We start from the raw sequence: 27,691 nt of genomic DNA on the forward strand, positions 1-27,691 counted from the left end.
GAGACTTTTGGGTGGTAAAGGTGCCAAGCGAGCGGATCTGATTGAAAACACACCATAATAACAATTAAATTATCTATTGCTCCTCTCTCTTTATTGCTTCACCTACTATTTCCTTGCAATATTGTTTAACATCATTATGCTGTTGAAGCCCCCTCCTTGCAAAATCAACCGCATTTTGGCTACGAAAAACATCCCATTCCATCGCTTCCGATTATCAGAAACTCATCGTCTTTCGTCAATGTCATCAGTTTAAGTTCTGGCTCAGCACTCAATGGACCAGCTCTTCCACTATTCTTTCATTCCTTCAAGTTGCTAGTTTCATGCATAAGGGATTGTGATCTTTGGACATTTCTATAGCCCCTCCAGCCCGGGACAAAACAACACGGCAGTCTCCGGCATTAGCCACGGGTAAAGACCTTCCAAATATAATTGCAGTCAATGAAGTTGTACCAGAAGAAAGGGAAGATTCAGCAGAGCATGTTTTCGCAAACTCTGAATCAGTCTCCAGAAACGATTCACAACAGGCAAAAGCTAATGTTGATGACGACTGGATCACTTCATATAGAGAAGCAGCCCAACAGCAGGTTGCCACCAGGAGATATAACACGGGACTCACAGGAGCCAACACTAATAGAAATCCATCACAATGTTGCAACTGCCAATGCAAGAGAACAAAGATTTGGATCAGTTGGGTGATTGGCTGCTTCTACTATAAAGTGAATTACAAAGTGAATTAGCTTTAGATCTTTCTGTTGTTATCATTTGCATTTTCCCTTCAACAATACCAAAAGAATAACAAAGAGAAATAGCTTTAGATCTTTCTGTTGTTATCATTTAACTTTACAATAGAAAAGCACCACCTGTTGATGACACCCCAAGAGTTGCTGGGATTAAAACATCATAGTCTTATAGCATTATCGAGTTTGTATCAAATGAACCAGCACCATTAAATCCCTTTACTCCCCTGGTCTCTTTGGTATGCTTGAATAGGCTTGGAATGTCTATAGCTTTGCTGTTCTTTATGGCTCCAGTTATGTCACTCACTGCAACAATTTTTCCACCTTTCTCATCAATCAATTGTGCAGCCCTAGAACCAACATTTCCAAAACCCTGTAAAAAGTACACGATTTCGATCAAAGTGCTAAATCCAAAATCGAAATAGTTCTGAAAAAAAGGCGTAACCAGAGAGTCTTACACAATTGATCGGTGCATTGCAGTTATTGTAAACTTGCCGAGTTCGATTCCTAACGATATAAAATAATAGGCATATAAAATACCTAAATAACGAATCGCTGTCCATATATACTTTTCCCATATTCATTCAATAACGCCTCTGTTGCAAAGAGAACTCCTCTTCCCGTAGATGTATCTCCACCTAAAGATCCACCAAAATCCTATTTTGAAAAAGAAAGTAAAATTAGAAAATTGAATGGTTTATTAACCATGGTTTTCTCTAAGCTCAGTTGCCATGGAAATGAAGCTAGAATCACAAACAAACAACTACTTACTATCAGTTTTCCAATCACAACTGCAGGCGAGTATTTGTGAAATTTGGAATATTCAGCAAGTATCCATGCCATGGTCTGCATACATACCATACAATAAGATAATTTGAATTCCAAAAGTTCACATTAAAGTTTCAGAAATTTCTAAGTTTGTGCAGTACTAACCTGTGGTCTTGTTCCCATATCAGGTGCAAGCCCATCCATGTGAGTTCCAATTAGATCAAGTAGAATCATAAGTCTGAACATAAGATCATTCAAAGTAACTTGGAAATTTGAGATGGTATATGTGTTGTTAACCGTTAAAACAGAATCATAAGTCTGTTTAAGCACACTTGGTACTCTGCAGTGAATATCAGTACCCTGAAATAAATCCAAATCAACATCAGTTCAAAAAGATTATTCAAGTCCTGCAAATTCGCACAAGATCTTGCCATAGTGAAGCTCAGAGTCGGATGTCTTTGTTGCGTAAAGAGATGGAAAAGAGATTGATGTATTGTTGTGGAGAGAGATAGAGGTATTTGTTGGTGAGACAATTGGTAGGATTGTGTGTAGGATAAAAAGCAAAACAGTAGCGTGTGAAATGCTTCATGTTTGCAGCCGAATAGTAGCTTTTTGGCAGAAAATATTAGGGTTTCAAGAACAAATTGGGGATATGCATCGGTTTGGATTATCGTGTAGAGGAGAAAAGAGGTTTGGAAAAAATAAAAGTGATCTGACAAAAAGTAAATAGTTAATAAACTGTACAAATTTGGCCACCGAAAATTATTACTTTACAAATAAGAAAAAGACATTTTTTGTCCCAAAATTATTACATTAGACTAAGATATTTAAAGGGTATTTATGAGAAATCCAGAACAGTAAATTTTCTTATATTATAGATATCAGACCCTGTCTGTTATATATAGCTACAATTGTAGAGTGAATTAGAAAAGCAATATAAACAATCTCAATATTTAAGTTCAATATTTGTTTACTGTGACAGCAATCCAAGTCCAATTTAAAGATGGAATTTGAAATTTTGGTTCCTTTGTTGCTTATCCCTGCAACTCTAATTTGGTTCATATTTTCAAGCAAAGCTAAATCATCAACATCTTCAAAAACACCCTCCTCCTCCACCACCACCACCCCAATTTCTAAAGCTTATCCTATCGTAGGTTCTACTGTTTCTTTTGCAGCCAACTTCCACCGGCGCGTGCAATGGACCTCCGACATTCTCCAAGCTATCCCTTCCTCAACCTTCGTATTCCATCGCGCCTTTGGTGCCCGCGTGGTCTTCACAGCAAACCCCGCGGCGGTGGAACACATTCTCAAAACCAACTTTCCTAACTACAACAAAGGTCTCCAATTTCACCGAAGTCTCTTTGAATTCCTTGGCGATGGAATCTTCAATACCGACGGTGAAACCTGGAAGATTTAACGACAAATCTCCAGCCACGAATTCAACACTAAATCTCTCCGCAAATTCATTGAAACCGTTGTTGATGTTGAACTTGCTGATCGTCTTCTCCCTATTCTCTCCCAAGCTCACAACAACAAAACAGTCCTCTCTGATTTTCAAGATATCCTACAACGTTTTTCGCACTACAAGAAATCTTTGAAATAGCCAGGGGAATTAGCCGGGGTAAATCTTCACGCAAATAAATGACTTTGCTTGGGGTAAAGCCCCTCGCAAACCACAATTTCAAAAAAAAAAAAACAGCATTTGTATACCTAGGGGATACCCGTCGCAAATAGAAGAAGAGGGAAATTTTGATTTTCAAAATCTGCATTGCGAGGGGATACCCCAAGCAAAATAAAGTGGCGCCAAAAAGAAAATTTGGTGGACAGCTAATGCAGCATTTAGCGAGGGGCATCCCCAAGGAAATAGTAGTGTTGATTTTAGCGAGGGGAGGCCCCTCGGAAAAAAGACAGTATTGTCTCATCAACTGTGCTAGCAGTCTGCGCGTGCAGTCCCCAAGTTTCAAGGTTGCAATTTGCGAGGGGTCCCCCCACGCCCCATTGGACCGTTTCATTACCGACGGGTCCCCCCTCGCTGATATCTGAATTAGATCCGTTGCACATTAATTGGACCGTTTAACATTATTATTATTTATCTTTCTTCTTCCTTTTAACAACACAATTCCATTCCTCAACTTTTCAATCTCATCCCTCTCAATTTCTCTCAAAACTCCATTCCTCTCAACTTCTCAACAACACTTAAGGTAAAAATTCTCCTCAACTTACTCTCAACAATAGTATACATTCTTTTTGATTTCATATATAATCTAATTTTCGTTTTTTTTTTTTACAACAATTGAATCTTAGAAGGCAGAATCTTGGAATAAAGCTCTGATATTTTGAAGGAAATTTTCAAAGTCTACACCAAAGTTGTCTTCAAATAAGGTACATATAAAATTTATGAACTTTTTTATATGTGTTTATGATAGAAGTGTATATATATAGTGTGTATGTTGTTATATATAAATTTTCTGTGTGTTTGTTATATATAGATTACACTTTAGATTTTTTTTTGTATGTGTTTAGAATTTTTTTTTTTTTTTTTTCGAAATTAAATTCTATAGTTGCTGATTTTTGAAATTAATAGTTTAAATATAGTATCAATATAAATAATATAATTTATGTTTAGTATTAAAAATAAGATTTTGTTTGGTATATTTTTATGTGTGTTAGTAAATATTATAATCTTTATTTAGAAAATTATTTAAATATTAAATAAAAAATACGAATTTTAAATATTATACCAATATTATTTAAAAAATATTAGCTTTTTTATTTTGTATTAATGAAAACAGTCTAATTTTTATTTAAGTTTAAAAACAGTATGTATACTTAATAATATTATAACAGTACTATGTATAGTTTAAAAATATTAAGTATATTATAGTTTAAAATCAGTATATAATAGTTTATAATCATTATATAATAGATTATAGTCAGTATATTTAAAATAAGTATATAATATTAAAATCAGTATATTAAAATCAGTATGTATAGTTTAAAAGGAAGAAGTATTTAAAAAAAGAGTATATAAATTTTGTATAGTTAATATTATTATATAAAAATACAGTATATAAATTTTGTACTTTTGAAATTAATAGTATATATAAACAAGTAATATCAAGTAAATATATTTTAAAAACAAATATTTTTTAGGACTAAAAACAAGTATATAGTTTATGTTTAGAAAAAGATAAATATTGAAGATAGTTTTATTGTATATAATAAAAAATAGTATCTAAAAACAATATATTTATTAGAACGGTATATAAATAAATAGTATATATGTGTTCATATCTAACAAATTTGTGTGCTTTTGTATATATATATATATATATATATATATATATATATATATATATATATATATATATATATATATATATATATATATATATATATATATATATATTTTTAAAAGCAAGTATGTATGTTTAGGATTAAAAACAAGTAAATATATTTTAAAAACAAATTTTTTTTAAGACTAAAAACAAGTATATAGTTTATATGATCACATGTATATATTTTTTTAGGACTAAAAACAAGTAAATATATTTTAAAAACAAATATTTTTTAGGACTAAAAAATATTTAAAGACAATATATTTATTAAAACGCTATATAAATAAATAGTTTATATATATGTTCATATCTCACAAATTTGTGTGCTTTTGTTTATATATATTTTTTAAAAGCAAGTATGTATGTTTAGGACTAAAAATAAGTAAATATATTTTAAAAACAAATATTTTTTTAGGACTAAAAACAAGTACATAGTTTTTATATGATTCACATGTATATATATTTTTAGGACTAAAAACAAGTAAATATATTTTAAAAACAAATATTTTTTTAGGACTAAAACCACGTAAATATATTTTACATAATATGTTTAGAAAAAGACAAATATTGAATATAATTAAACATGATTCACATGTGCAGTATGGAACATTACCAATTTTATCGTAGTTGGATGTACGATAGAATGTTTCCTGGACGACGTGGGCTTAAACCACTTTTTATGGAAGGAGTTGCCGCGTTTCTCTCGTATGCGTTTGCTCAAGAATGTTGTCGCAGGGAAGGAGGGGTAAGGTGTCCGTGTTTAAAGTGTGGTTGCAGAAATATTATCAGTGACCCTAGTGAAGTGAAGCGTCACTTGGAGAGAGTGGGTTTTAGGCCAAATTATTGGGTTTGGACATCTAATGGGGAAACAATGCAGGAGATGAATAGAGAGGCTTCTAGCAGTCAAACTCATATAGAACCAGATATAAATAGAGTTGATCCAGGGAGTAGTTCATCACATATGCAGTGCCAGGAGCAATTTAATCTTGTCGAGGAGATGTTCACTGACGCATTAGGGGTGAATGTGGTGTATGATGAACCACAAGACTTAGATGGAGAAGAGCTCCCGAATGAGAAAGCTCAAAGGTTTTATCAGCTGTTGAAAGAAATAAATATACCATTGTTTGAGGGGTCTTCTGACTCTAAGCTATCAATGTGTGTGAGACTTTTGGCTGCGAAATCAAATTGGAATGTTCCTGATCAGTGTTTAGAATTCTTTGCGAGATTGATGTTGGACGCGACTCCTGTGAAAGAAAACATGCCTACAAGTTATTATGATGCAAAGAGGGTGGTGTCGAAGTTGGGATTAGAAGTTAAAAAGATTGATTGTTGCATTAGAGGTTGCATGTTGTTTTATGACAACGAATTTGGTACAAATGATGGGGAATTGGAGGAATGTAAGTTTTGCGAGAGTCCGAGGTATTTAGTTAGCAGTAAAGGAGTTGACCAAAGACAAAATCGCATTGCAGTGAAATCTATGTTCTATCTACCAATAATACCTAGGTTGCAAAGAATGTTTGCATCAATGCACAGTGCAAGCCAAATGGCATGGCACCATACAAACAGAATTAGTTCAGGCATGATGCGACATCCATCTGATGGCGAGGCATGGAAACACTTTGATAGAGTTCATCCTGAATTTGCACTTGAACCTAGGAATGTCCGACTTGGATTATGCTCAGATGGTTTCACTCCTTATAATTTTTCAGGAAATGCATATTCTTGTTGGCCAGTTATTGTTACCCCGTACAATCTCCCTCCTGAGATGTGCATGACGAAACCTTACATGTTTTTGACATGCATCATTCCGGGACCGTCGAGTCCAAAGGCGGGAATCGATGTTTATTTGCAACCTTTAATTGATGATCTCAAGAGGCTGTGGGTGGGAGCGTGGACTTATGATGTGTCTCGTAAACAAAATTTTAATATGCGAGCGGCTTTGATGTGGACAATTAATGACTTTCCTGCATATGGCATGTTGTCTGGATGGGGTACACATGGTAAAATGGGATGTCCGCATTGCATGAATCACACAAAAGCGTTTACTTTGGACTTTGGTGGGAAAAGTTCGTGGTTTGACTGTCATCGTAGGTTCTTACCTACCAACCATGAATTTAGAAGGAATAAAGATGCTTTTAGAAAAGGAATAAAAGTAAAAGATCTACCTCCCCCTCGATTGTCATCGACTCAAGTATGGAATAATGTTTGTGACCTACCAAAATTTACAGACTATGGTGAAGCACGTAGAATTAAAGGATATGGGGTTGACCATAATTGGACAAAAAGAAGTATCTTTTAGGACCTCCCATATTGGAAGGATAATTTGTTGCGTCATAATCTTGATGTTATGCATATTGAGAAGAACTTTTTTGATAATGTGCTTAACACGGTGATGGATAATGAGAAGACAAAAGACAATGAGAAGGCTAGGAAAGACATGGAACTTTATTGTAATCGAAAAGAATTGGAGTTGAAACCTCGACCAAATGGAAAATTATTAAAACCCAAGGCTTGTTACACTCTTACTCCCCAAGAAGCAAAAGCTGTATGTCGGTGGTTAAATGAATTGAGGATGCCTGATGGTTATTCTTCTAACCTGGCAAGATGTGCTGACGCCAACACTGGTAAATTGCATGGAATGAAAAGTCACGATTGTCATATTTTCATGGAACGATTACTTCCAATTGCATTCAGTTCACTGCCCAAGAATGTGCTTAATCCACTTACTGAGATCAGTCAATTTTTTAAAGACATTTGTGCTTCAACTTTAAGAGTAGACGACATCATTAAATTGGACCGAAATATTCCTGTCATTCTTTGCAAGTTGGAGCAAATATTCCCGCCAGGTTTCTTTGATTCTATGGAGCATCTCCCTGTGCATCTTGCTTATGAAGCTTTTCTAGGTGGACCTGTTCAATATAGATGGATGTATCCATTTGAACGATTCATGGGTGATTCAAAGCGATCAGTTAAAAATAAGGCACGAGTTGAGGGATCAATTTGTGCACATTATATACATCGCGAAACATCACATTTTTGCTCTCATTATTTCAATCACATGATGTTGTCTCCAAGAATCATAAGGAATGAAGTTCACTTTAGTGAAAGAAGTCAATTTACCTTATCAGTTTTCGGTCGTCCAGGCCGTCCCGCAGGGAAGAAGAGTGAGCATTGGCTTTCACAAAAAGAAATGCAGTCTGCTCATGTTCATGTGCTGATTAACTGCGTTGAAGTTAAACCATATCTTGAGTAAGTATATTTTAAATTAAGTGTATATGTTTAATTGGTTAAGATTTACCTTCTCTAACCTTTTTTTCTTTTCGAAATAGGGCATTTGGTACCTACTATTATCAAAGCACAGGCGAACAACCATCGACTGGTTACACACATGCCTATTTTCCAACATGGTTTAAGCAACAATTATCATGTATTGTTACACTAAGTCCTGACTTAATACATTTGCGAAATTTGTCTGAAGGCCCTAGTCAACGTGTAAATGAATGGCACACATATTTTGTAAACGGTTACAAATTTCACACTGAGGAATGGAGTGTAGGGAAGAAAACCGTAAACAGTGGTGTAGTCGTAAAAGGAGTTACAGAGGGTGGTGAGGACGACTTCTATGGGGTTATCACACATATTTACGAGTTGGTTTATAATTATATGGACTCGGAAAATAAAGTTGTCTTATTTTATTGTGATTGGTATGATCCATCTTCTAGAGGAACAAAAATTGATAAAAAGTATAACATTGTTGAGATTCGAAGAGATAGAAAGTACAAAGAGTATGACCCTTTCATTATGGCACATAATGTTAGGCAAGTTTATTATGTACCTTATCCTTCAATTACCCCACGGAAACGAGAATGGTGTGTTGTAATCAAATCCAACCCAATGGGTCACATTGAGACTGATGAGTTAATGGAAGATGTTGCATACCAACATGATGAGATTTCACCTGTTAATGAGGTAATTGAAACCGAGGAGATTGTAAGTTTGTGTGATACTGCAGTTGATGGTCAACAAGTTGACGCAAGTATCTTGTTGTCAACAAATCCTATGGAAGAAGAGCATGAAGAGCTGGGAGAGTCTGAAGACAATAATATCAGATGCGATGAAGACAACGAAGATTATGATGATGAATAAATTGAATATGTAATATTATCTTGAGTATTTCACATATTATCTTGTGTAATAGTATCTTGTGTAATATTAACTTTTAAATAGTATCTTGTGTAATATTAACTTTTAAATATTATCCCGATACAGGATCGTAAGTCTTTGTGTTTTTATATTATATTTTAAATATGAGTTTTATTTAATCAATACTAACTCAAGATTTTTGTTGTTTAGAATTGTTCCCTCACATCAGGCAGTATCGATCATAACAAATATTATTAAAGAGAAGTACACACAATTCTGGCCGTCTTATGGAGCTGTACATGAAGATGATAAGGGAAAATGGTTTCAGGCATTTAAGGTATAATTTACTTATTCATTTTGACATTTCCTTTTTAATTTTTGTGATATTCATGATTCTACTTTATTTAATATTTTTAAATTCATATAACAATGTAGGAGTATTGTATTTGGGATGTTAGAGATGAGGCCGCGATTAAAGAAAACTTTCACTCAAAATGTGCTGCTCGATTTTCTGATACTATGAGGAATGTTAGACTGAAATGGGAAGCAAAAGGGACACGTCCACGTTGGATAGGAGAAGATATATTCCCAAAGCTTATTGATCATTGGAATTCTGATAAGTTTAAGGAAATATCGGAGCAGGCAAAGAAAAATAGAGCATCTGAAGTTGGTGGCTGCAACTACGCAGCAGGAAGTATTAGTGTGGCTGAAGTTGCGCGAAGAATGGTATATAAATTTATTAATTTTTTATTAAATCTATTATTTAAATGTTGCATTATGTATGATTAATTTTTTTTACTTATTTAGCGTGAAGAATTAGGCAGAACTCCACTTCTTAATGAGCTTCACATGGAGACTCATCTCAAGAGAAATGGAGAGTTTATTGACGAGCGCGCAAAAATCACACAAGTAAGTTATTTTTATATCAAAGATATTTTATTTATAATTTTTATATGTACATAGTTTATTTGAATCATGATAACATTTAATTTTTTTATAGGAGAATTTTGATAAAGAACTTGCCCTAAAGTTGTCAGAGCATCCTGAAATACCTGAACCACCACCGGGGTATCCTGTTGACCCTAGTATTGGTTTTCAAACTTGGTATAAGGTTTCAGGTGGAAAGAAGAAAAATGGGAGAGTGTATTGTGCTGGAGGGTATTCCAAAAATATCAAGCGGCGTAGTAGAGATTTCAAAATGAGATATGCTGATGGAGAAGGATCATCCACTCCACCTATATTAACCGCCGAAATGCTTGAAACTGTGAGAAACTTGGCAAATACTGAGGCAGCACAACAAGTAGCAGCAAGAAATTTGGAAATTGAAGAGATGAAGAGAAAACAATTAGAGATGCAGGAGGAAATGCAAAGAAGAGAAAGAGAATTACGGGAAGAAATGAGGAGAGAATTTCAGGAAGAATTGAGGAGGCAGACACAAGAGTATCAAGAAGCAATGCGAATTGCAAATGAGCGGTCACAAAGGTTTGATCAATTTTTTGCTTCACAGAATATGGGTGGTGGTGGATTTGGAGGAACTAGTGGATATGGAGGAGCTGATGAAGAAGAGGAGGAACAAGATGGGGGGAATAATTAAACTTTCATATTTATGTTTATTTTAATTTGTATGGAACAATTTGTGTTAACTATTTTAAACTTATTTTTAAATATTATTGTAATTTTGTATGGAATTTAATTTTTAATATATTTGTTTAAATATTAATTATTATATGTATTATAATAATTTTATTTTAATTTGAATTATTATATATATTTTTTAATAAATTATATTATAATTATATATATATATATATTTTAATTGTTATTTACGGTTTTGAAAATTTAATTTTTTTTTAAACATAGAACAGTTTGCGAGGGGCTTATCCCCAAGCAAAAAAAAAATATATTACAATTTGCGAGGGGCTTAACCCCAAGCAAAATTTCTGACGCAGTCTGCCCCATTGCAGACGGCTAGCTGGTGCCTATTTCTGTAGGGTGCAGTGCAGAATTTTGAATTGTCATTTAGCGAGGGGTAAAGCACCTGGCAAATTAACGTGGTGGAAAGCCCCTCGGTAATGGATTTGCGACCCCCTGTTTTGCTAGGGGAGTTGTCCCCTCGCAAATTGTGCATTTGTGAGGGGTTTTTGCCTTTAGTGAGGGGTTTAACCCCTGGCAAAATGCAGTATTTCTTGTAGTGTTCATTCGATAACATCTGCATAATCGCATTTGGATATGATCCAGAGTATCTCCTCCCTTCTCTTCCCGAAATCCCGTTTGCAAAAGCCTTTGACGACAGCTCGAAAATCAGCAGCGAGAGGTTAAGCGCAGCGGTTCCATTACTATTATTAAGAGTATAGTGGGTGTATTATCATCTATTTTTGTACATACTGTGGGTATACAGATTCTTTGTATTTCTAGGTATGTATACAATTAGTTAGTGAGTTGTTAGAGTCTTTGTTAGGTGTACAGGGTATTTAAAGCCATCCTGTTGCATTTGTAAAGTAACATTATTCATTTTTCTTAATTCAATATGAAGAATACACTTTATTTTTCGTCTTGTCCTCAGATTCTCAAGATGGTATCAGAGCTCACATGAGTTCTGGTTCATCGCTTCCGATCAAACCCTAACTTCCTCTTTCTTCTTCGTTCAGAACTTCGATTGATTTCTGCGAATCTATTCCACTGTTTGCTTCGTTTTCGTTTTCGAAGACTTTTTCCGATTTGCTTCGGTTTGATTTCTGAATCGCGATGACGACTACATTTTCCGATTTCGCCACCAACAATGGCAATCCTTACTATCTTCATCCCAGTGAAACACCTTCGCTTACTCTCGTTTCACCTGTTCTTGAAGGAACAAAGAACTTTCAGCCTTGGATCCGTTCGATGCGCATCAGTTTGATTTCGAAGAACAAGATTTCGTTCGTTGATGGAACTTTTGGCGTTCCTGTGAAGACGGATCCACTTTTCAACCAGTGGACGCGATGTAACAGTATGGTGTTGTCCTGGATTCAACGTTCTGTTTCACCAAATGTTCTGAAATCCATAGCTTACTTTGACAAGGCTTTCGATGCTTGGAAAGATCTTCATGATCGCTTTGATCAAGGAGATATATTCCGTATTGCAGATCTTCAAGAAGACATTTGTTGTTTCTCTCAAGGTAATCTCGGTGTCTCTGAATATTATACTGAATTGAAATCAATGTGGGATGAATTGGAAAATTTTAGGCCTCTAGTTGCTTGTAGCTGTGCAATTCCTTGTACTTGTGATGCGACTAGGTTTACCAAGGTTTATAGAGATCAGGATTACACTATTTGGTTTCTTAAAGGATTGAATGAGCAATACTCTCATGTGAAGTCTAATATAATGATGATGGAACCACTTCCTATTGTTTCTAAGGCTTTCTCTATGGTTATACAACAAGAAAGGCAATTTGATGCTCCTGTTGCTACTGATCTGGATACTAATAAGAATAATTTTGTGAATAATGTTCAAGCCAATGCTGTTAATGGTAATGGTTCTCAATTTCAAAACCGTAGAGGTGGTTTTAGTGGAAGATTTCGTGGTGGTAGAGGTGGTAGATCACAGGGAGGAAATAGGCTTTGTACCAATTGTGGTAAGACAAATCATACAGTTGAACACTGCTATTTTATTCATGGATTTCCCCCTGGTTATCAGTCAAAGAATAATTCCAACAACAACTCTGCAAGTGCTGCAAATGTGACTGCAAAAACAGGAAGCAGTCATACTGAGGAGGAAAAGGCAGCCACTACTGATTCAAGGACTGGTAACATTTCTCTTTCTAGTGAGCAATATCAAGGACTACTCGAGTTGCTTCAAGCATCAAAGCTGCAAGCAAGTTCTGGATCTCACTCTGCCAACACAGCTCTTGTTCCTTATTATCCTGCAAACTCTGCAGCAGTATTCAATGCTGATGCCTCTGGTAATGTCTATACCTATAACAGTGAATTAGATATGTGGATTGTAGATACAGGAGCCACTGACCATATCACCCACAATTTAAGTATTTTACAAAATTGTTTTTCCATCAAACCAATCCACATTAGTTTACCTAATAATACCACTGCTGTAGCTATTTTAGCTGGCAGTGTATATTTTTCAAATGGTTTATGCTTGCATAATGTTTTGTATGTTCCTCACTTCCATGCAAACTTAATGTCTGGTCCACAACTTGCTCAGTCAAGCAAGTGTTCTGTTTTTTTTTACTCTTCTGCTTTGTCCATTATGCAGGCAAATACAAGGAAGATTATTGGTATAGCTAGTCTCATTCGTGGTCTCTACATAATAAGTCTACCTATAGCTAAGTGTAATTCTGTTCTTAGTGACATTTCCCTCTCACATGACAATCATTGTATCACCCTTAGTAAGTCCACCATTAAAAATACTATACACAATTCCACTTCTCACACAAATACTACTTCTGTAACACCTCATACACTTGCACCATGTAATGAAACTTCAACATTTAATGAAATTGATATTGCTGTTTGTACTGAATCTGATTTATGGCATAAAAGATTAGGTCATATACCTCTTAATAGACATAGTTGCATGTCTAAACAGTTCCCTTTTGTGAAGTTTCACAACAATAAACATCCTTGTGATATTTGTCATTATGCTAAACAAAAAAGACTAGCTTTCTCTCACAGTTTAACCAAAACTACCAAACCTTTTGAGCTATTGCATGCCGATATTTGGGGGCCTTATTCTCAACCTTCTACCCAAGGCCATAAGTATTTTCTTACCCTTGTAGATGATTTTTCTAGATTTACTGGGGTTATTCTAATGAGAACAAAAGCTGAAACCCGTTCTCATCTCACCAAATTCATTACTTATCTTGAAAACCAATTTCAAACTACACTCAAATGTCTAAGAAGTGACAATGGACCAGAATTTTTGATGAATGATTTTTTCTCTTCCAAAGGTATCATACACCATAAATCTTGTGTTGAGACACCTCAACAAAATGGCATTGTCGAACGTAAACACCAACATATCCTTAATGTCGCTCGAGCTTTGTCATTTCAAGCCAATTTACCTCTTAACCTCTGGAATTTTGCCATCCAACATTCTGTCCATTTAATAAACAGAATACCAACCCCTCTTTTGAAAGATCAAACCCCATACCAAGTTCTTTTCCAACAACCTCCCACCCTTCTTCATCTCAAAGTCTTTGGTTGCCTTGCTTTTGCATCTACATTACATTCCCATAGAACCAAATTTGAGCACCGTGCTAGGAAAACTGTGTTTCTAGGTTATACTGATGGTGTGAAGGGTTTCCTTCTTTATGATCTTAAATCTCATCAATTACTTACCTCTAGAAATGTCATTTTTTATGAAGCTCAATTTCCTTTTAAAGTTCAGAATATTGATAAAGTTTCCATTGATCCTTCTCCTCTTCCTACTTCTGCCCTTGAACCATCAACCATTGACACAATTTCCCCACCTATATTACCTAATCATACTGATACTTCTCTTCCTAGCTCACGTGTTACACCAGTTTCTTTATCTTCTCCTGTTCCAACCAACTCACCTTCTCCTACTCAAATAAACTCACCTTCTCCCTCACCAGACCTATCTCCTGTTGTCCCACCTTTAAGGAAGTCAACATGAACAAAATTCCCACCTAGATATTTGGATGACTTCCATTGTAATTTGACTAGCTCTATTGATAATCTTTCAGGTATTCCTTCTTCTCTTTATCCTTTATCTTCTGTTTTGTCTTATAATCATTTTTCTCCTAGTTATCAAAATTTTTGCTCTTCTATTACTGTTAATTCTGAACCTTCAACTTATCACCAAGCCTCTAAACAAGAGTGTTGGCAGAGAGCTATGCAGGATGAGCTGCATGCTCTTGATCTGAATCATACTTGGTCTGTTGTTGACTTGCCCACTGGTAAGACAACCATTGGTTGTAAATGGGTATACAAAATCAAGTACAAAGCTGATGGTACAATTGACAGGTACAAGGCACGCCTTGTTGCCAAAGGATACACTCAGCTGGAGGGTGTGGATTATTTTGAGACTTTTAGTCCTGTGGCTAAGCTCACTACCGTAAGGGTTTTACTAGCTCTTGCTGCTGTTCATGGTTGGTTTTTGGAACAGTTGGATGTGAACAATGCGTTCCTCCATGGTGATCTTAATGAGGAGGTTTATATGTCTCTCCCCCAAGGATTTTCTGCTCCTAACACTTCTTTTTCAAGTCCTGTTTCCAGGTTACACAAGTCCTTGTATGGACTCAAACAAGCAAGCAGACAGTGGAACCACAAACTTACTACCACTCTGATTTCTATTGGATATATCCAATCTCAAGCTGATCACTCACTTTTCACCAAAACTACTGACAATCTCATTACCATTTTACTGGTTTATGTGGATGATGTAGTTCTTGCAGGAAATTCTATGGAAGAAATTCACTTTGTCAAGCAACTGTTGCATTCTAAGTTTAAAATTAAAGATCTAGGTCCTCTTCAATTCTTTCTGGGATTAGAAATAGCTCGTTCTACGAAGGGGATTGTCTTGAACCAGAGAAAATACACCTTGGATCTGTTGCAGGACAGTGGTGTCTTAGCCGCCAAACCTGTCACCACACCTTGTGATCCTGCAGTAAAATTTTCTGCTACTGACTCTTCTCCCTTTGCAGATGAATCTCGTTATAGAAGACTTATTGGGCGCCTTCTTTATCTCACTACAACACGCCCAGACATTTCATATGCAGTACAACAGCTTAGTCAATATGTTTCCAAGCCACTGCAAGTTCATTTTCAAGCTGCCACTCGCATTCTCAAGTATTTGAAGTCTGCCCCTGCTCAAGGTCTATTCTTCGCAGCAGATACTACTCTACAACTCACTGGTTTCGCTGATTCTGACTGGGCATGTTGTCCAGAAACTCGCAAATCCATCACCGGTTACTGTGTTTTTCTTGGATCTTCTCTTGTCTCATGGAAGTCCAAGAAGCAACAGACTGTGTCACGCTCTTCTTCGGAGGCAGAGTATCGTGCTCTTGCCAACCTTACTTGTGAGATTCAATGGCTTCACTATCTTCTTGCTGATCTTCATTTTCCTCCCAGCAAGCCTGCTGTTGTTTACTGTGATAACCGGTCTGCCATTCACCTTGCTCATAACCCTACTTTCCATGAGCGTACAAAGCACATTGAGATCGATTGTCATGTTGTTCGAGAGAAGATTCAACAAGGAATTATACATCTGCTCCCTGTTCCCTCGGCTTCTCAATTGGCCGATGTTTTCACAAAGCCACTTCATGGTCCATCTTTCACTCCTTTTCTCTCCAAGTTGGGTTTATGTAATTTACATAGTCCAACTTGAGGGGGGATATTAAGAGTATAGTGGGTGTATTATCATCTATTTTTGTACATACTGTGGGTATACAGATTCTTTGTATTTCTAGGTGTGTATACAATTAGTTATTGAGTTGTTAGAGTCTTTGTTAGGTGTACAGGGTATTTAAAGCCATCCTGTTGCATTTGTAAAGTAACATTATTCATTTTTCTTAATTCAATATGAAGAATACACTTTATTTTTCGTCTTGTTCTCAGATTCTCAAGAACTATGGAAAGTGAAGAAAATGCTGAACATCGGATCAGAGCGACGACTGAAAGAAGCAGTTGCTGAAGTAAGAGGACTCGCCACTAAAATCGTTAGGGATAAGAAAAAAGATCTTAAAGAAAGAGCGACGTTGGAATCATTGGATCTTTTATCGCGTTTTTTAAGTTCTGGTCATTCAGATGAATCATTTGTTATTGATATCGTAATAAGCTTTATTCTTGCTGGTAGAGATTCAACTTCAGCGGCACTCACATGGTTCTTTTGGTTACTCTCTAACCATAGTCATGTTGAGAATGAGATTCTCAAAGAGATTACTGGACAATCGGAGACTGTGGGTTACGATGAGGTGAAGGATATGGTTTACACTCATGCGGCGCTATGCGAGAGTATGAGGCTATATCCTCCGGTTCCGGTGGATTCTAAAGAAGCAGCATTCGACGATGTTTTGCCGGATGGAACTGTGATAAAGAAAGGGTGGAGAGTGATATATCATGTATATGTTATGGGAAGGTCTGGGAAAATATGGGGACCTGATTGGGCTGAGTTTCGACCGGAGAGGTGGTTAAGTCGGGATGAGGATGGGAAGTGGAGTTTTGGTGGGATGGATCCTTTTAGTTATCCAGTATTTCAAGCTGGGCCAAGGGTGTGTTTAGGGAAAGAAATGGCGTTCTTGCAAATGAAGAGAGTGGTTGCCGGAGTTCTGAGAGAGTTTAGGTTGGTTCCGGCTATGGCCGAAGGGGTTGATCCGGTGTTTGATGTGAACCTTACCTCGATAATGAAAGGTGGCTTTCCGATACGGGTTGAGAAGTGTAGCCACGCTAGTGAATGAAAATAATAGTAGCTTTGTGATTGTAACAAAAAATAATAAGGTGGTAGACTGGTAGTGTACAACCACTTTGTAGTTTTAGTTTTTTTTTTTTTTTTTCATAAGATGTTCCTTTAAATGATCTTTGTATGATTGTTACTGTTTTCTTTAATTTTATACAAATGAACACTATTATTTTATGATAACTAGGAGTGGGAATAAGGCAGGAACTCAGGCTACAATTTAGTCTACACAACTTAGGTCAGATTTTTTTTTTTAAATAGAAAATGCTTTAAGTTCTTTTATAAACCTATTTATTTAAAAGATTAAGCCTTAGCTCACAAAAAATTGTCCATAAAGACTATTAGACCTACCTATTTAAATAAATAAGAATAAATTTATTATTATTATTATATTTTATTTGTACTTTAAAATAAAATATAAAATAAAATTTTAATTATCTTGAAGAACTAGCGAAGATAAGTTAAAAAAAAAACTTGTGAACAATGTCATTAGTTGTTTTCATAAGTTCTCTTAAATAAATAGTATCGTGAAATTTGTGTTAATAGGTAAACTTGAATAAGTAAATACAAACAACCATTTATTTTCATTGATATTTTAATTTGTTAGTCTATTTAAACATTAGTTGAATTGCTTATTTATAATTTTTCAAATAAAATAAGTTTTTATGTAGTCTAATAGGTCAAACAGACTTTCGAAAAGGTCAGACTCAAGCCTAATAATAAGCCTATGATAGGTCTCAGGTCAGACTTAAATTTTAAAATTTTTAGTAGGTCAGGTTTGAGCTTTGTAAACTCTATCTCGGTTCAGCCTATTTCCACTCCTAATAATGAGTTGGACGGTAAAACATATGTTCGTCAAAATTGTATAGATAATGAAAGTTTCCGGTGAAAACTCTTAACTTTTTTATTTATGGTGTGTTTGGTTGAGAGGTGAAGTTTTTTTTTTTAACCATTGAGAGGTGAAGTTGAAAAGAGGGAAAGATGTAAAAAAGGGTGTGAAAAAAAAGAGAAAAGGAATAGAAATAGAATAAATTTGATGTATTGTTTAATATAAAAGTAAAGAAAAAGGAAATATAAGAGAAAAAAGTGTCAAATTATATAAAAAGACATAAATATTTTTTTGTTGAATTAAATTAATTAATTTTTAAATGATAATTTGTGATAAATAACTATTTAATTTAATTTTTAATTATTTAATATTAATTTAATATTTCTTAATTAAGATTTTATCAATTTTATTATAAAGAAATGTTTGTTAGCTAATATAATGGATTTTGTAAATAATTTTAAAACAATTTTAAATTGTTTGTAATTCATGTGAAATGAATAATATTATTCCATTAACATTTTAAAAAGAACACGTTGAATTCATAATTAAGAAAACAATTATTATAAGATGAAACAATAACAAATACAAAAGTCAACAAATAAACATATATTGGCAAAGGACTTTAATGTTATTGTTCTTACAAGGGGGTGACAAGATTGGAGGTTGATCAAGGTATTGTTTGATTTTGTCAAATGTCTTTTGATGTTCTTGTTTTCATTCGAAACCTCCTTGTTCAGATGCAGAAGGGGAGAGAATACCTGAGTTCATCCACTTAAATTTGAAATAAATCTTCTTAAGAAATTTATTTTTCCAAGTAAGGACTGCAACTCTTTCTTTGTTGAATGCGCTTTTGTATCCATTATGTCATTGGCACAAGTATAAAGACTCTTTGGTAGCATTTGGATGAGGCCAAATTTTCGAGATACCAGATTAGGTTGATAACCTCTAAACCCGTAGCACTTGCCAGTCGATTCTATTCTATGATATAGAAGGGTCGGAGTCTAAAATGCTGCCCAGATAGCATTCAGATGAGCGTGTGTTGTCGGTGTCTTTCCTGGAAAAACAACCCTGAACCAGTTGGGGCCAAAACAACTGTTAGAAATTGGGGCCATATACGAAAGGAAAACCTTACAGTCTAGGAAAAGTTTGACGAACTTCATGAAGTTCGTTTTGTTAGATTCACATTGGGGAGTCTGCAGAGTGAGTTTGATGCCTTCGACACTTTGATCATGCATGACTTCCATGATAGCTGGTGATATAGTGAAACCTATGTGTGACTCAAATGTGGCATTTATCTAGTGCTGTAATAACCAGTAAGGTCCTGACAAAGATAGCTGTTTTGGAGTCAAATGAAGGTGTTTTATCCTTAATGAGGCTAAACCTAGTGCATGATAGAGATAGGTTAGTAGAAGTTTGCCTAAAGAAATCTTTTGACCTTCGTGTATCTGAATGGACATAGGTATATAGGCTTTTGCTACCTGAAGGGACCCATGGCAAAACAGGAAGTATGATAGCCAAAAAGTTAAAAAGGTTACATGTTCTTCGTCAGAGACTTTAGCATTGTCTGTGACATGATGTTCCATAATATATTAGGTGATGGTGGCATTGTTGAAATTGAATTACATTTTTGTCAGGAGTGTGGCGTCGAAGGTTTCTCCTAAAGGCGAAATCCCTGTAATAGCTGCTACTTCAAAGAGCGTAGGTGTCATCATTCCACAAGGGAAATGGAAGGTGTTAGTCGAACCTTCCCAGAAGAAAAGGGAGGCGAGCAGCATGCAGGAATTGGCCCTATGGCCATTTCTTGAAAGTTGAATAGCATCAATGATGCCTAATTCTTCCCACCTTTGTTGTTTCTTCGCCTAAACCTTGTTAATCCAAGCTAAATAGTCATTGTTTCCATGTGGTGGAGTCGAACGGAATACTCTTATCGTCGGATCCATGAACTTTAGGTCAAGTTGACGGTTTTTCTCAAACGCAACAAGCATAGTGGAAGAAAAAGAAGGAAAGAACGAGTTTACCTTGCTAGGGTGTGATCGGTGGTCAGGATACGGTCCCGTGAAAGCCAAGAGTTTATTAGAAGCTTGGTAAGGAATCAACATTTGGTTCTTTGAAATAGTAACTTTCATTTCATCAGATGGAGGTTGGGGAGCGAAGACCAGTCCTTTTTCTTCATCTTCGTGCGATATGATTGCAGCTAAGGGATTAGTACCAGTGTCGTAAGTAGTGGAAGTGGCCATTGTTGAAGCTTGAAGAAGGTGGAAAAGAAAATTTTCAAGAGAGATTGATAAAATGCCAGGTGGTAAAAGTGTTAACAAAATGGTAATAAGCTCTTTTTTAGGGGGTGTTTGACCAGTGGAATACTTCATTAACTAAGGGAGTAAAAAGAAACATCTTTTCATTTACTTTGAAAACAGAGTTTTGGGGGTGATGGCAGTTATGAGCCCACTACCTAGGGTTTAGGTGATGATGATTGTTATCTTGGAAGTCGTAGCGTAATCATGGCATTAACGCCAGTTTTGGAAAGTTGAAAGTATAAAGAAGTCAAAACGCTAATCTTCTCCTACAAAGTTTCAGTCGAAAATTGGCCTTTTGAGGGGGCAATTTGTTACCCTTGAATTTCGACTTATTGTTTACAGCGTGATTTGGAAGCATGTCAATCCAAAATAGGAAGTTTTAGGGGTTTTTGTCGAAGAGCGTTCGACTTTAGTAAAGAACATGGTCGATAGCGATAGATTTCACTAGTATTATACTTGGAAGAAAAGACTTGGAAATATTCATGTGTTTTCTAGGCAGAGGTTGGTCGAAGTCGAACTTAAGGAGATAAGATCGGACGGTTTTCCAATGAGACGCGTGGAAGACTGAGGTATGAAAGCTGCATGGTTGGGACGCGTGGTGGCAGAAGCTTAGTCGACCGTTAGGGAAATTATTATTTTAGATGTCTATATAAGTAGTATTGTTTGTAGTTTTTGGAGGTCCGCATTCCTATATTACTAAAGAAAACTCTCAATCTCGGTGCTGAAATGAGAACCAAGCGTTACTTTCTGAAAATGTACGTTTGCGTACCATTTTATATTCATGCAATAAATTTCCTTTATTTCACAAATTCATGTTGCCTTTTATGTCTTTCTTTCATGTCATTTACTTGAATTCTGTGCATTGTTTGTAAAGGGCATTCTTTGTTGGTGAGTAAATATCACCTGCAGGATTGCATGGTCCTGTATTGGCTAGATTCCTATCAAAATTCCTTCTGTCCACATGATTAATCTCCGCCATATAAAAACTTTGATTCGCTTCTATATTTTCAACTATTCCATCTTCCCTCCAAATCGCAATCCTTTGGTGAAGTGAAGATGGGACTACCCCATGCCACAAATCCGTTCACGGCCTAACAATAAGTTATAATTTAGCTCTCGCAGCAATTACCATAAACATGGTGGGTATAGTGATCAAACCCATTGTCAAATCCACTTGGATGACTCCCAGAGTTTGGCCCAATTGCCTTCATAATTCGAAAGCACCATGTTGTGAGGCTTGATGTCTTTGTCAAACATCATGATCATCCTTATCATGAATTGTGGCATCAGGTTCACTGATGCCCCTCCATCTACTAGGATCTTATTGATCCCAACATTTTGTAATTTTCCTCTTAAAATAGGGGTTTCAGGTGATTTTTCATCCTTTGATCTGGGCGTTCGAAGAACGCATTCCGCTCTTCGACTGCACCATTATTCATTATGTAATAACACACATGCCTATGTTTGGCCATCTCGATCTCATCATTTTCTTCATCTTCCTCTACCTTTCTTACTTGGTTGTATTCATAGGGTAATACTGAAACAACATTATAATTTAAGTTGAGGGAAGATTCTCCGCCTGACTCAAAATTTTCACTCAGCACGTCTTCATCCTCCATTAGATTCTCCAATCTCTTCTCATTGATTTTTCATTGTCTTGGTGAAAAGAATTTCCTTCCCAGTGGTAACCTCTCCTCAGTTTTCTTTGGGTTGACATGGTTCTTCCCATTTGAAGGGGTTAACATTTTACAAAGACAAGGTGGACCTTGCTTTAACTCATCCAGGTCCACTTCGCCTTCTTTTAAGGCTAAATGGGTTATTACATATGTCTTGTTCACCCTCATCGGCCTCGACATATGCAACCCTCTCCTTTTTATTACTTCAGTTCGCTCTAGCCTTTTCAGCCTTCAAGCGCTCTACTTGTCAAACTCTGTCCGCCAATTAGGCCATATCTCTATGATAATTGGGATCTAATTTCTTTCTTATAGACAAATATAACCCTCTTACAGCCATATCAACCAATTCATGTCCAGGAACTTGTGTGAAGAACCTTTCCTTTAATAGGTGAAACCTGTTGAGATACTCATCTACGGGTTCACTAAACTTACGTTTCACATTGGCCAATTTTCTCAGACTTATCTTTGACTGGCCTATATATAATTGTTCATGGAATAACATTTCCAAATGAGGCCAATCTTGGATGGAATTGGTTAAGAGGGTGGTAAACCAAGTGAACGCATTCTTAGTTAGTGAACTAGGGAAATATTTTATCCTTATATTTTCGTTATTCGCTATGTCTCCCGCCTCGGTAAGATACATGGCTATGTGTTCGACGGTTGATTCACTGGTGTCACTAAAGACTTTCGTGAATTTTGGGACTTTCTAGTCCCTAGGTAATTCAGTTTGCAAGATGTACTCTAATGTGAGGGAAGTATAATTTGGCCTTTGAAGGCTAACATTTACCCTATTTCGTGCCATTATCCTTTCGATCATGGCCTCCAAGTTATTTTCTCCTAACATCTCGTTTTGTCGAACGCGTTGGATAACCTCATCAGGATTCTGGTTTTTTGATCAACTAACATAACCTTTTGTGGTTCTTTTTACCTAGGCATATCATGTTGATTTCTGGGTGGTTTGACCCTTATTCCCTGATTTTGTTTGCCAATATTTTATGGGACTGGCTGGGCTTGGTTAATTGTTAGATCCTCTTCAAACGGTACACCCTGTTTTTCTCTCATCCAATCACGACGAGGTGGTCGAATTTGTTCCCTGGGAGCCCCAATGAAATATGCAATTTGCCCCATTTGCGCTGCCATTTGTTGGTTCGCTTGGGCATTTTGTAAGTTCGTCTGGGTTGTATTATTGATTAAAGGGTTGAAGATAGTACTCATTTGTTGAGCGACTACCCCTACCATCTTGTGATTACTCTCATATATTTGCTACCTCAAAATCGTCGAGGAATTTGTGGTTAGTGTAGGCAATTGGGTAGAGAATCCTATTGGTCAGATATTTTGACCCAAATTATTAACACCAGAACCTGATCCTTGTAATTGTGAGAATGAGGATGTTAACAGATTCGTCTATGTGGATGTACTACTATGTAAATCTGCCATAAAAGACGTTGGCATGTCATATGGGGGATCTCGCATTGGGATGGAAAATCCTAGTGTATATGGCCTGGATACATTGAATCTTGGGGGTCTTAGGGTCATGGGTTGATCTTGAGTCATTGCAGAGGAGACATTTGGTCCACTCTGAGCATTCGAGGGTATGGCCATCGAACCTGTCGTCGAAGGAATGGTCGTTGTACCTTAACTAGATGGTATGGCTTCGGTCATACTTGCAGCGACCATGGCTTCTACTATCGGAGGACGAATTTGTTTTACATTGTTATTGGGTAGGTTTGCCATCTTTCTATTGTATTCCCTTTTGGTAGTGGTTCGTTGGTGTTGGATAATTTTCCACTCCTTAGTCTCATGCAACAATGTTAATCAGAATGATACTAAAATAAAAGAAAAATATAAACAAATTTGTGACTCAAAAAATAGACACTGATCACTGGGCGTGCCAATTTGTTTATCCTGAAATTTGGTAAACAAGCGCTAGTCTTCCCAAAAAAACTATGTTCTGGTTACTTGCAGGATCGACTAGATTGATCCTAGGACATGTGTTTTATTTTGATGTTTTGATGTCTTTCTGATACACATTCTTTCGATTGTTATGACTAGTTTACAAGTAAAGGGAATGTTTAAAATGAAATAAAGGCAGGAAATTAAAAGACTTTGAATCGAAGGTAACGAAATCTAAAAGACTTTGGTAAAGATAAAAACTGGTAATTTAAATAAATTGTGGTGAATCATATGTGCATTCTCAGAAACTCGTTTCTAGATATAAGTTGGTACTTTGAGTATTATTGAGTGTTTGTACAGAATTGAACACACTAAATCCTAACGCTAAGATTCTAATTTATATTAGTTCAACCATAACGGCCTTTTCCTATCGGAATGCCACGTTCATTGCTTGCATGCTTCTCGATTTCTAAGGCTTCCATGCGTCCTTTCGAGATAACATCGACCATTTGAATTTGAATCTTTTTCCTTTTGAGGTGCCAAACCAACCAATTTGACAGTCGAATCAGTCTCTTTCGAAAGCCTTCAAGAATATTCTAAATTTCATCTGCCTTTCGAGAGTAACTCCCTTCACTAAAGCTTCTAGCAATAAAAACATTTCATAAGCTTAATATTTGAACAACCTTCATAAGCTAGTCTTGAACTTCTCTTCGAAATACCTCTTCTTTTCAACAATTTTTATTTCACCTTAATACTTTCTCATTCGTCGAAATTCCCAGCTAACACGTCCTTATTAAATCAAATAAAACATACAGTACGATATTATAAAACAAATCATACAAAACATTATAGCTTAAGAGAAATCAAATAAAACATACAGTACGATATTATAAAACAAATCATACAAAACATAATAGCTTAAGAGAAATCAAATTCACAAAAATCCTTATTTTAAAATTATCTTTATGTATGAATATGCATGCTCTTATAACTACATGATCGAGATATAATCAACCCGCCACTAAGACACCACACATAATTCATCACATATCAATCGGGAAAATAACCTGCCACTAAGGCAATCCGCCACTAAGGCAACCCGCCACAACGACAAACAATGCATATGCCACGAAATGATGATGCAAATGCAAATCAGACCACTTAAGAAATCATATAATCATATAGTATCACACCATCCAACACGTCATCTTAAAATTTATTTCACATAATCACCCATCTCCAAGTATAATCGATTCACATCACAACCACACATAATAATAACAATCACACACCAAATAAATATTCATCAACATCACATAATCATACTCAAATACACCATATATCAAACTATTATTCACAATTTGAACAAGGAATTACAATTTATGGAATAACACTATACTTCAATTCTCTCTTCTCTTTAGAACAATTATGCATTATATCATTTTATTCTATAATAACTAACTACTAGTTTCGTTATAATCAGTATGGGGAAGCGCCCTTACCTTAGATGTTTTTGTTCACAATTGCATTCCAGGATCACCCCGAGTAAGATCATATCTTTATCATGCTTCCATATACAGATTTGAGTTCACATGTAGAACTTTTACTCTCTTGACTCCTCATCCTCCAATTGTTTCGTTTTCGATCATTTATGAATAAATATTTAAAAATACGATATTAAAATACACTAAAAATACCAATTTCAAAATTTGGTAAAATAAAATTATTCAAAAACAAAATTCAAACTTGATTAAAATATCACTTACGTTCACCCCATCATTTTGACGTTGGTTTCGTGTAAATCAAAGTTACGGTCATGCCCGACTCAAGGGGTAGGCCACCTAGGCTCTCCTGCCTTGGGCCTGTAATTCTTTTCCATTAGTATTAGATTTTTGTATACTAGTTTTTATTTTGTTTTTAGTCATAAGAGATGTTCATGTTGTTGTCAAGTTGCACGACTTTAAAAATATGAAGGCGTAAATATACTTTTGGTCCCCCTATTTTCAAGTTTTTTAAGTTTTAGTCCTCATATTTTAAAACCCAGATTTTTTGTCCTAAACTTTAGCTCACTTGAGATTTATTTGGTCCCCCTCCATTTTTGTATATGTGGCGCCCTTAAAATGACATGGCACTATGCCACGTCAATTTTATGTCATTTTTAATTAAAAATAATTGTTTTTATTTTATAAATTATTACTCTTTTTAAATTCTATTTTAATATAAATTATAAATATTTTTATTTATTTTATAAATTAATTAGTGGCATTAATGACTAAGATAATTTATTATCTAATAATTTTTCACTTAATAAATTAATTTATTAATTAATTAGTTTATATTAATTAATTTTTAAATGTGGCTTTTTTTAAGCCTAATTTATTACAACTTATCTACGACTCACATGTGAACATAATTGTTTGAATATCCTATATAAACTCTAATTGAAAATCAAACAAAAGCTATGTGGGACTCATGTTACTCTATGCACAACTTATTTTCAAGTAAAAGCATGGTGAGTGGAGTTTGAATACCAGCATAAGCATGTTAGTCATCTTGCAATAGTTTTTTTTTTTTTTTGGCTTTATACCACCGGTTTAGTCCGGTTCGGGGGCGAGTTCTGGCATCAAGTGGTTCCATCCCCCTCCCGATCGCAGTTGCGAGTGGTTCTCCCTACCAAGTCCAGCGCCAATCACCACTGGACCAACTATCAGAACAAGGATCAAAATGTATTTAAGCCAAATATAAATTTGTTATGGAGAGAGATTGAAAATAATAAATAGAGAACTATAAATGATACACATATATTTTTATCGTTAAAATTTATTATTATTTACAAAAAAAATTAACATGGACACAACAAACACTATAAATTCAATATATCTTATTTTTTATATAGTATAAATTTACTTTTGATTGTAAAAATGTTTAGGTTTTTTGGTTTTATCATTTATGTAAAAAACTAACATTATTATTATTATTATTATTATTATTATTATTATTATTATTATTATTATTATTATTATTATTATTATTATTATTATTATTATCATTATCATTATTATTATTATTATTAATAAAAATCGAGTAAATTGATTTTATTATCTATAGAGAAAATATCTATAATAATATATAAAGGAAATATTTTGTTTTGGTGTAGCCTATTTTTCTACTACTTTTACACTTATGCAATTGTGTAATTTATATAATAATTTCTATTGAAACTACTACTTTTAACTTTCATATAACTCCTTACTATTGACTTTGACGTGCCGTATTTTTTTATAAAATTAAATTTAAATTCAATCGTATTGGTGGTTGAAATATTTTTTTATGTGTTTCAGAGTTGATTATCATCTTTGGAGATTGGTGTTGTAATAACGTTTTGTAGTCTTTCAAGTATGCCTTGTACTTGAAGCAAGTTTTGTGCGATCGTAATATATCTTTTAACTTCTTCTTCAAAAAAAGTTAAATTTAAATAAAAATTATCATTTATATTTTTATGCGCAATAAAAAGGGTTTTAAGAATCTAAAAATAGAATTAAAATATTTTATTTATTATTTTTTTGAAAAAGAAAAATTTATATTAGATATATTCATACTTCGC

General features: G+C 35.0%; 1 long non-coding RNA gene and 2 pseudogenes across 1 annotated transcript; 2 read left to right on the plus strand and 1 right to left on the minus strand.

The window, feature by feature from the left end:
* Positions 1–39: 39 nt before the first annotated feature.
* Positions 40–2,172, minus strand: LOC131641943 (glutamate dehydrogenase-like; annotated as a pseudogene).
* A 336-nt stretch (positions 2,173–2,508) lies between these two features.
* On the plus strand, positions 2,509–17,396 carry LOC131641944 (cytochrome P450 94A2-like; annotated as a pseudogene).
* LOC131641945 (uncharacterized) lies at positions 3,599–5,664 on the plus strand. The gene is made up of 3 exons (XR_009295682.1): positions 3,599–3,706; positions 3,810–3,887; positions 5,444–5,664. It is a non-coding gene; the product is annotated as an uncharacterized LOC131641945 (long non-coding RNA).
* Positions 17,397–27,691: the final 10,295 nt, after the last annotated feature.

Source organism: Vicia villosa, unplaced genomic scaffold (assembly GCF_029867415.1).
Source record: "Vicia villosa cultivar HV-30 ecotype Madison, WI unplaced genomic scaffold, Vvil1.0 ctg.004306F_1_1, whole genome shotgun sequence".
NCBI classification, from domain to species: domain Eukaryota; kingdom Viridiplantae; phylum Streptophyta; class Magnoliopsida; order Fabales; family Fabaceae; genus Vicia; species Vicia villosa.